We start from the raw sequence: 10,000 nt of genomic DNA, 5'->3' as shown, positions 1-10,000 counted from the left end.
CCACGTGTTTTATAACTGAGAATCCATTTCCATGTATGCCCACCCTCTCCCTACCTTCCTTACTAGTCACCATAGCTTCAGTCTTGTCCCCATTTGCCCTCAAATCACTCTTCTCCAAAGACTCCTGCCATTCTACAACACCTTATCTGTAGCCTAAGGCTTCCTCATTTTCAACGGTATTCACCAAAAGTATTTGCATGCAGCAACTCCCGCCACTCTTCATTTCTGATCTCTCTACTTAACACTTCTTGACCAGCCCAAATAAAAACAGGCTTAATCCTGACCCCTGGCTTTAATCCAACACTAACTTTAAAGATATATATCTCCCCAAATGCTGTTATGACTTTTGTCCTTGTTAATTTGTACACCGTCTGTCTTTATTTGTGTGCTAATAAATTTCTTCTCTCTTTCTTTCTTTCTTTTTAATGATGAATTTGTTAAATGTGGATCCTTTTGAATCTTCTATTTTGTGTAAATAATTTTATAATTACATAAAACCAAAATTTGTAAGTCTCATCCTCCAAGTTGCCCTCGTTCATGAAGGATGTTGGCCTAATCACGCAATATAAGTAGATATAACAGATCTATAGCGTTTACATATAGAGGATGCTCCTTCTGTAGTTTATGGTTGCTACCTCAATAACGCAAGTAAATTAAAAATTTTCCTAATTTGCTGCTGTGTTATTTTTTTTCTTTATATAATAAGTGGCTTTCAGATTATAGAACACCACTGAAAGTCATGTTACTGAATTATTTGTATCGATGTTGTGAAGAGTCATGTCTGTTGATGAGATATATAAATCATAAGAATTACTAATTTATTAATACTGACTTGGTAAGCACAATTATTCTCATGTATATATATATATATATATATATATATATATATATATATATATATATATATATATATATATATATATATATATATATACACACACATATATATATATATATATATATATATATATATATATATATATACACACACATATATATATACATATATATATATATATATATATATATATATATATATATATATATATATATATATATATTTATATATATATATATATATATATATATATATATATATATATATATATATATAATGTATATATATAAATGAATATATATATATATATATATATATATATATATATATATATATATATATATATATATATATATATATATATATATATAAATATTTCACATTTTACTTTAATTGCAAAATTTGCACTCAAAGCCAGTATCATGAACAACAAAATCTTTACGATAACTGCCTTAACATTATTAGAATATAGAGACCAATCTAAGCTCTAAAAAAAAAAAAAAGAAAAATCTGCTTCTGCTCCTTCCTATTCCAATATGGCCATGATATCTGTTGCGTCTTCCCAAAGTTTAAATATGGTCTTCCATTAGTTATATGTTTAACTAGTTCGGTGTTTCATAGTCAGCCGATTCGTGTTCACTCTGTGGAGGGATTAGGGAACGGAATTTTATGAACAATAGAACTCTCACAGACTTATACTTATCGATATAGAACAAGTTTTAAGATACTACGAATAACGACCCGTGATGAACGAGGAAATTTACATAGGAAATGAGGAGGAAATAAAACAAACTGAAAAAAAGAAAAATATCTAAGTATTCGGTCAAATTCTACAGACTGTTCGGTTTAAGTTTTGCGGCTTATGGAATGGAACCAGAGTTGTATTTCATATAATCTAAGTGCAATTTAAGAAAGTTGCATAAATATATACAGTAGTTAAAAACATTTGTAATTTTTGGGATGTCTGAATGAACTGTGTTAGGTCTGTGTAACACACATTTTGTGGCATCTTAGTGCAGGGGTCAGTTTGAGCAACATTTAAAAAGCGGATTGTTTAAAGTATATTCCTCTATAAAATGCGTTTCTCTTGTAAAGGAAATTAGATGTAGAAAATAGTTTGGCCAGTGAGATAGAATACGCATTTTCAGCATTCATTAGTAGTTTGCCATTTAGGAATTCAAAGAGATAATAATCTATATGACACAGCCTTTTGATTTTGTCATCAACTTCGGAGATCTTAATCTTAAAATTGATTATCTGATGGAAGATCAATAACAGAATCCCTGTAGTAAGAGAGAATTGATATGATCTACAGCCGATGCCAAATCCCTCCCTCCATCTAAAAGGCTCAGTAGCTAAGTAAATAAATTTTTGTCTTAGCCTGTATGATTATTCTAACAAGTAAAGTTGAAAAACTTTCTGTTTCTCTATCAACAATGCAAAACAGTCACACAAGAGCAAGGCAGCTAGACTTAACTCTCTCTAGCTTCTAATGCTTTATCTTATAAGCTGTTTTCTATACCGCAAATGTATCCTTGGACGCAAATCTTTTCTTTCCCTTTATTACTGTACTCTATCATTTCTATGATGGAGTTCAACATACGGCTAATCCACTAAAAACAAATCAGACCATATATATATATATATATATATATATATATATATATATATATATATATATATATATATATATATATATATATATATATATATATATTGTTATATGTACAATAAATTTATGCATAGTGAATGATAAAACTTGTGAAGAAGGTTATTTTTTTCCTATATAATGTAAAATAAAACAATTAATGTGTTTCGTGTGTGTTGATCTAGAAAAAAACTTCATGACTGAATTATTGTTGTGTTCTAGAACGAGAGTTTTAGTTATTTCTTCAGTGGCAGTCTTCTGACAGGCGTGAGTTATACAAGATGTTTCTAGAGTAGGTTCGTGGAGTGGCGTCATGTTGCTAAGTCTAGTCCTGGGAGCGTCTACTGACTCTAGTCCGTCAGGAACATTCGTGAGTATTGGTCCTTCGTATATAAAATACAGGTGAAGAGAGAGAGAGAGAGAGAGAGAGAGAGAGAGAGAGAGAGAGAGAGAGAGAGATCACTACTCGTGAGTGGAGGCATTCAAGCTACATCTACTGTAACCTGGAATTTTTTACTGAACTTGCAACGATTTAATATCTTGAAGGTAAAGCAGTTCAAAAATTCATCTGCTCACCATCAGGAACTTTTTTCGTACATATCACCCTTTTATATCTAAAACTACAAAACGTCTTCTGTCCCACGTTGTATAGAAGTTTGTAAAGTCAACTCAAGGTTTATTTCTTCGTAAGAATGGCATGTATAGTTATTTAGTTTTGGTAAGCCATAAGTATTTCTATGGATCTTGTATTATACTGTAAATACTCATGTTGAATCTTAAATATAGTCATAATTTATGTAATCTGGCTATCCTTTTTCATTTCTGTTAATGTTTTGCTATTGTTATATAAACTTCATGTGTAGATTTTGCATAATCTACGTTGTGTGCAGTCAAAATTCGTTCCTCGTGATCGTTAGGTTACAGACACAGGCGAGAAAAGCGAATTTTTGCATATAAATACTACACTCGGCGGGCCAACTCCTAACCTAAAAAGTTACTGCCCCTTGCCACGAGCGGGTGCCCAAGCTGATGATTAACACAGTAAATACTGCCTAATATTGTTTTAATTTGATTTCTACAAAAGTTTATAATCCTATGTACAATGTACAGTACATTTGCAGACATATACACTAAATACTGGACACAGTAGGGTCGAAGTACGGTATTGTGCTATGGTAAAATTTACCAAGTCGTTATCATCCCCTTACTTTTCTGTATTACAAAAGTTGTTCCTATCTTGTAATATTATACTGTAACCTATTACTCACCGATACTGTAGTGTATATTGCTGTAAAATATGTACAGTAATAATATTACAGTACAGCTTAACTGTACTTACTGTAGGTGTTTTGTGTCTTCGTTCAAGACTCGTAGCCTACGCTGTGTTGTCTCTTGCACAGTATGTTATCTATACTTTCGTAAACAGAAATGTAGCTGATTTTATAAACTAAAAACTTATATTTCTCGAAAATAATTGTTTCTCTTCAATAAATAAACAAAAACTGTGCATTCGATTACTGTTCACTAGCTAATCTCTCTCTCTCTCTCTCTCTCTCTCTCTCTCTCTCTCTCTCTCTCTCTCTCTCTCTCTCTCTCTCTCTCTCATATTCAATCTTGTTTCGGAAGCATTATTGCATTCTAAAAAATTATGATTATCTAAATAGATAATTGAGCAATAATAAAACATATATGTACTTTTGTTTTAAATTTCGGGTGTATTTCATCAATCCAAGTATTTTGGGTGCCGTGATCAGATCAGCTGATCTAACAATGGCACCCAAAAAAACTGAAACCTGTTGTTGTTGTTGTTGTTGTTGTTGTTGTTGTTGAAGATTGCCTGGCCCTTTTGGCCAGACACGGGCTTTTGCAATCTTGCAGCCCGTAGGTGTTTTGGTAGGATATATTGGGATAAGTAGTTGGGATGGGCGATATTCTACAACATTTATTTAAGGATATTGGGAAAGGATTTGGGTTGTGATGGGTTATTTTGAGAAAGAAGTAATTGACTGTGGGAAGGGGATGCCTTCCCATGAGCCCACTGGCTCCAGTCTTAGTTAGAGAAAAAGAATTATAGTAGTAAGTCCCGATGAGTAGGAGAGCTCGGGAAGGAGTTGAAAAGTTTTTAGTTGGAGATGTTGATATAGGTGAAGTAAAATACTTCAAAGTGGTTTAAGCTTAAGTTGTGAGATGGAGGGATAGTGTGAGATTTCAGCTTAGTGGGAGAGAGTTGAAAGGAGGGAATTGTAGCAGTTTTAGTAGTAGAGATAGGATGGAAAAAAAATTCCTGTACCTGCGAATATTAAAAAAAAAAAGTAAAGATAAAGGTTACTTATGATTTGATTTATTGAGACTTTCAAAGGTGGTTGGGAAGGATGCCTGAACTGGGAAAAGAGAGATTGAAGGTGAAAAAGATTGTACCAACCATGTGTCACACGATCGTACATAGTTCATTTTGTGTATATATTATGCTAGTACCTTCGCTCTTCCCTCGCACTAAAATGAACCAGATTAAACATGTCTGCCTTTTTCCTCTGTAACATTGTCTGTTTTTCAAATAGGAAATTTCTTGTTGCTTTGAGCAATTGTATATAAAGGAGAGTGTTCTATAATAAATTTACTCAGTTGCTTGCATCCTGCCTTTGAGTCACAACCTTCTCTCGGCACGTCACATTGGTGACCCCGGAAATCGACTCGCTCCTCCCGCCTTCCACCCCCCTCGCCCCTCCATCGTTGGTACTATGGCAGACTCTATGGAAGTTGGCGCTGTGGCTGCTCCATTGAAACTTTCATCCTTCGCCAGCGGAGAGGCGTTTGCTTGGTTTCAGCGCGCAGAAGTCCAGTTTCGCATCAAGGGCGTGACTCGCTCAACCACCAAAGCAGATTAAGTTCTCGCGGCGATAGCCGAGGACACCTTCCCGGAAATATCCGACTGGCTTTGTGAACAAGGAGACACCCCAATAGCGTCTGCCGCCCTCAAAACATACCTTCTGCAGCAGTACTTGCCGTCGCCAGCCACCCATATAGCAAAGCTTTTTCAGCTCTCGCAACAACCGTAGGGGGACCAAAGGCCTTTGCTTGCCCTCAGGGAAATGACCAGTATCGCTCGCCTGCAACCTGCAGCAGACGGCTCTCCTCGTGAGGTAAACCTACTTCGTGCCCTTTGGATACGCCCTTTACCCGGACCTATACGCGCTGCCATACCCAATGTCGATAGTTTACCCATAAAGAACTTGATGACCAAAGCCAACACCCTTATGGACAGCCACTTCAAGACCTCCATCAAGGCCTCCACCCCTGACGAAGAGGACGCCTATTTAACGTCAACCGAAGCTGACATGAATGCCGTAGGACATACACGCCTACCCCATGACGTGTCGAAGCGGCGACAAAACCACCCACCACCAACCACTCGCTCGCGCCCCAACCAACGACTTCTACAGCCACTTACTACCTCCCATCCGTCGCAGTTTTGCTACTACCACGTCAGATTCGGGGCAACCGCAAAGATATGTGCCAAGGATTGTCAGTGGCCAAAAAAAACGTGTAAGTAGGCCATCGCTCGTGGCGGTGGCCTCCTGTGTTTCTAATCTTTTCTTTTTACGAGATGCAGGAACGGGCGTGCGATTTTTGGTAGACACGGGGGCTTGTCGTTCTCTTTTGCCATGGGAACTCTTCAGGACACAACGTAGTCTGTCTACGTCTGCCGATGTCCACTTGGTAGCTGCCAACGGATCTGCGTAACCCACCTACGGTTACGAGAACCTCACATTATCGTTCTGAAACGGTAAATTTAATTGGAAGTTTCTCGTTGCTGACGTCACATTGCCAATCCTCGGTGCGGATTTCCTCTCTCATTTCCACCTTCTGGTCGATGTCGCTCAACGACGACTGGTTAATGCAGACTCGTACTTGTCGACACCTCTTCAACCCTACCCCTCCAACCTCGCTCTCCACATCAGCGCACCCACGGATGCCTACGCCCACCTCCTTACGTCGTACCCGGAAGTTTTCCGTCCAGAACTTCGCCAAACGCCCACGGCTCATGCCAAGCACGGTATTTATCACCATATCAAAACGGCGGGAGCCCCAGTCTTATTAAAATTCAGACGTCTGGCACCGGAACGATTGGCAGCTGCCAAACAGACGTTCGCCGAAATGGAGAAAATGGGCCTTTGCCAAAAGGCCTCCAGCCCATGGTCGTCACCCTTACACATCGTTCTGAAGAAAGACGGCTCCCTCCGTCCGTGCGGGGATTACAGGCGCCTCAACAAGCAAACAGAACCGGATCACTACCCCCTCCCAAACATTGCCGACATGACCTCCTACCTGCACAAAGCGAAGGTTTTCTCTACGCTTGAACTCCTGAAGGGGTATTATCAGGTGCCTATGAACCCAAAAGACATCCCCAAGACCGCCATCACCACTCCGTTTGGTACATACACCTTCAATTACTCCTGTTTTGGCCTTCGTAATGCTGGGGCCACGTTTCAACGTCTCATGGATGGCATCTTAGGGGACCTCCCCTTCTGTGTATGTTATGTGGACGACATAATTGTGTTCTCCTCCTCAAAAAGAGGAACACCTCCGTCACCTGCGCATCGTGCTCGACCGCCTGCAACAAAATGGCTTTGTAGTCCGGTACGAAAAGTGTACCTTTGGCGCCAAGAAAGTGTCGTTCTTAGGGCACCGCATCACTCCTGAAAGATTCCATCCCCTCCCTGAAAAGGTAGCAGCCGTTCAGGACTTCCCCGCGCCTTCGACCGTCAAAGCTCTGCAAGAATTTTTGGGCATGATCAACTATTATCATTGTATCTTGCCAGCCATTGCCGCCACTCTTGCTCCCCTCTATGCCTCCCTCAAGGGCAAGCCAAAGGACCTGAAGTGGGGTCCCCTTCAAGAAGCAGCCTTCTGCAATGCAAAGAAAGCCCTATCAACCGCTGCGGCTCTCACTTTTCTTATCCCCCCTGCCCCTCTCCGTCTCTCCAACGATGCCAGCGACGTCACTATTGGTGCAGTACTCGAGCAAGTGGTCAATAGCTCGCCTCGCCCATTGGCCTTCTTCAGCAGAAAACTGTCCAAGGCAGAATCGGGTTACCCTACCTTTGATCGCGAATTGCTGGCGTTGCACTTGGCTGTGCGTCATTTTCGCCATTTCTTAGAAGGTACGACCTTCATCATTCGCACAGACCACATGCCTCTGGTGCACGCCTTCACTCGACAGTCTGACACCTGGTCCGCCTGTTAACGCCGACATCTCTCCGCCGTGACTGAATACAATTGCACCCTTCAACAAGTCCCTGGGAAAATGAATCCCGTTGCCGATGTCCTGTCAAGAAACACGTTGGCTGCCGTTCAACTGGGATTGGATTACAACACCCTGGCTGAAGCCCAATGACGGGATCCAGAGTATCAAGCATGTAGGACATCCTGCACGTCCCTCCATTGGGAAGACTTCCCCCTCGTAGACTCCAACACCACCCTCCTCTGTGACGTCAGTACTGGTAGACCGCGACCTTGGATCTCTGCTCCCATGTGCCGGCATGTGTTTGATTTCATTCATGGCCTTTCACATCCCTCGTGCCATTCTACTGCACATCTGCTGAGGACGAAGTTCATTTGGCATGGCATTTCTAAGGATGCTAAGGATTAGGTCCACGCCTGTACTTCTTACCAAACTTCCAAAGTACATCGACACACGGATTCAGGAGTGAGCACCTTTCCTCAACCTCAGCGTCGTTTCGCACACATTCACGTCGACGTTGTAGGTCCCCTACCCACATCACAAGGACATCGTTACCTGTTTACCATCATCGACAGCTCCACTCGTTGGCCTGAAGCCATTCCCATGGAAACTGCAATGTCCGCCTCATGTAAATATTCCTTACTCTCAGGATGGATTGCAATATTTGGTATCCCTGAGCATATTACTTCTGACAGGGGTACCACTTTCACCTCTCAATTTTGGTCATCATCAGCGAATCTCCTGGGTATCACCCTACATTACACAACGGACTACAACCCCGCTGGCAATGGAATGGTTGAACGTTTTCATCGCACCCTCAAAGCAGCTTTGATGTCCCGCTGCAAGGATTGCACCTGGTTTACTCAGCTTCCCTGGATCCTCCTGGGACTAAGAACCACTCCTAAAGATGCCCTCGACGTCTTGGCAGCTGAAATGATGTATGGCGATCCGTTGGTCGTCCCTGCCGAATTTTTTCCTTCTACAACCTCCTCCGACGATCTCCAGCGCATACGCCACGTCGTGGGAAAATTTACTCCATGCCGCCAGACGTACAAGCCCCCAGCAAAGCATCACATACCGACAGACTTGCACTCTGCAACACACGTCTTCCTGCGCAACGACACTAGCAAGCCACCACTAACGCCCCCTTACACGGACCCTTTCCTTGTGATCCAACGCAGTCCAAAAGCATTCCTACTAAACATTTGTGGCAAAGAAGACTGGGTCTCCATTAATCATATAAAACCAGCTTATCCCCTGCCAGATGACCCGCCTACAGTTCGCCTCTCTAGATCAGGGCGCCCTATTTAACATGTACAGTATGTCATTTTTATTGGGGGAGCCATGTACCAACCGTGTGTCACACGATTGTACATAGTTCATTTTGTGTATATATTATGCTAGTACCTTCGCTCTTCCCTCGCACTAAAATGAACCAGATTAAACATGTCTGCTTTTTTCCTCTGTAACATTGTCTGTTTTTTAAACATGAAATTTCTTGTTGCTCTGAGCTTTTGTATATAAAGGAGAGTGTTCTATAATAAATTTACTTAGTTGCTTGCATAATGCCTTTGAGTCAGAACCTTCTCTCGGCATGTCACAAGATGCTAGATACCAAAAAGACCGCCAACGGCTCCCTTCCCATCTTCAACGTTGAAGAAAGGATGTGAAGGCAAAACTGTCTCCTTATAAGGAGTACGAGTTATTTCCCTCAGCCACCAGCACCCGTTCTGATTCCAGCAAGGGAGATTGGCTGAGAGCAGAGAAAGATATGTTGGAAGTCAAAAAGACCACCGACGACTCCGACCCCATTTCCAAGCTGAAAACAGGACGGGAAGACAAAACTGTCTCCTCATAAGGAGTACAAGTTGTTGCCCTCAGCCGCCAACAATCGTTCTGCTTCTAACATAGAAATTGCAGAGGGGATAAGAAGGTTTATCTTCAATTGCCACTTGCTGGATGGAGTTGTTGCAACGTTATTTCGGTGGAGGGTAGCTGAGGAGAAAGGCTGAGAGTGTGTTATGATTGTCAATTATGTGTTTGGCAATTGCTGTTGCATATGCAGGATTGTTGGGATTAAGATCCTGCCGAAGTAGGCTTGTTTCCTGACATTGCTGTAGATAGTGCTGTAGAGGTTCTTCTGTGTCTTGATTACAGTACTTGCACGGTCTTATTGGTCTATGCTGTGCTGCAGGGTCTTCGTTATTATCTAAGATAATTTGCCAGTTGCATAGATATCCCAGTGGCAGCCTGCAGATAATAACTGCGTCCT

Source organism: Palaemon carinicauda, chromosome 33 (assembly GCF_036898095.1).
Source record: "Palaemon carinicauda isolate YSFRI2023 chromosome 33, ASM3689809v2, whole genome shotgun sequence".
In the NCBI taxonomy this organism is placed as follows: Eukaryota; Metazoa; Arthropoda; class Malacostraca; order Decapoda; family Palaemonidae; genus Palaemon; species Palaemon carinicauda.
This window is presented reverse-complemented; position numbering follows the sequence as displayed.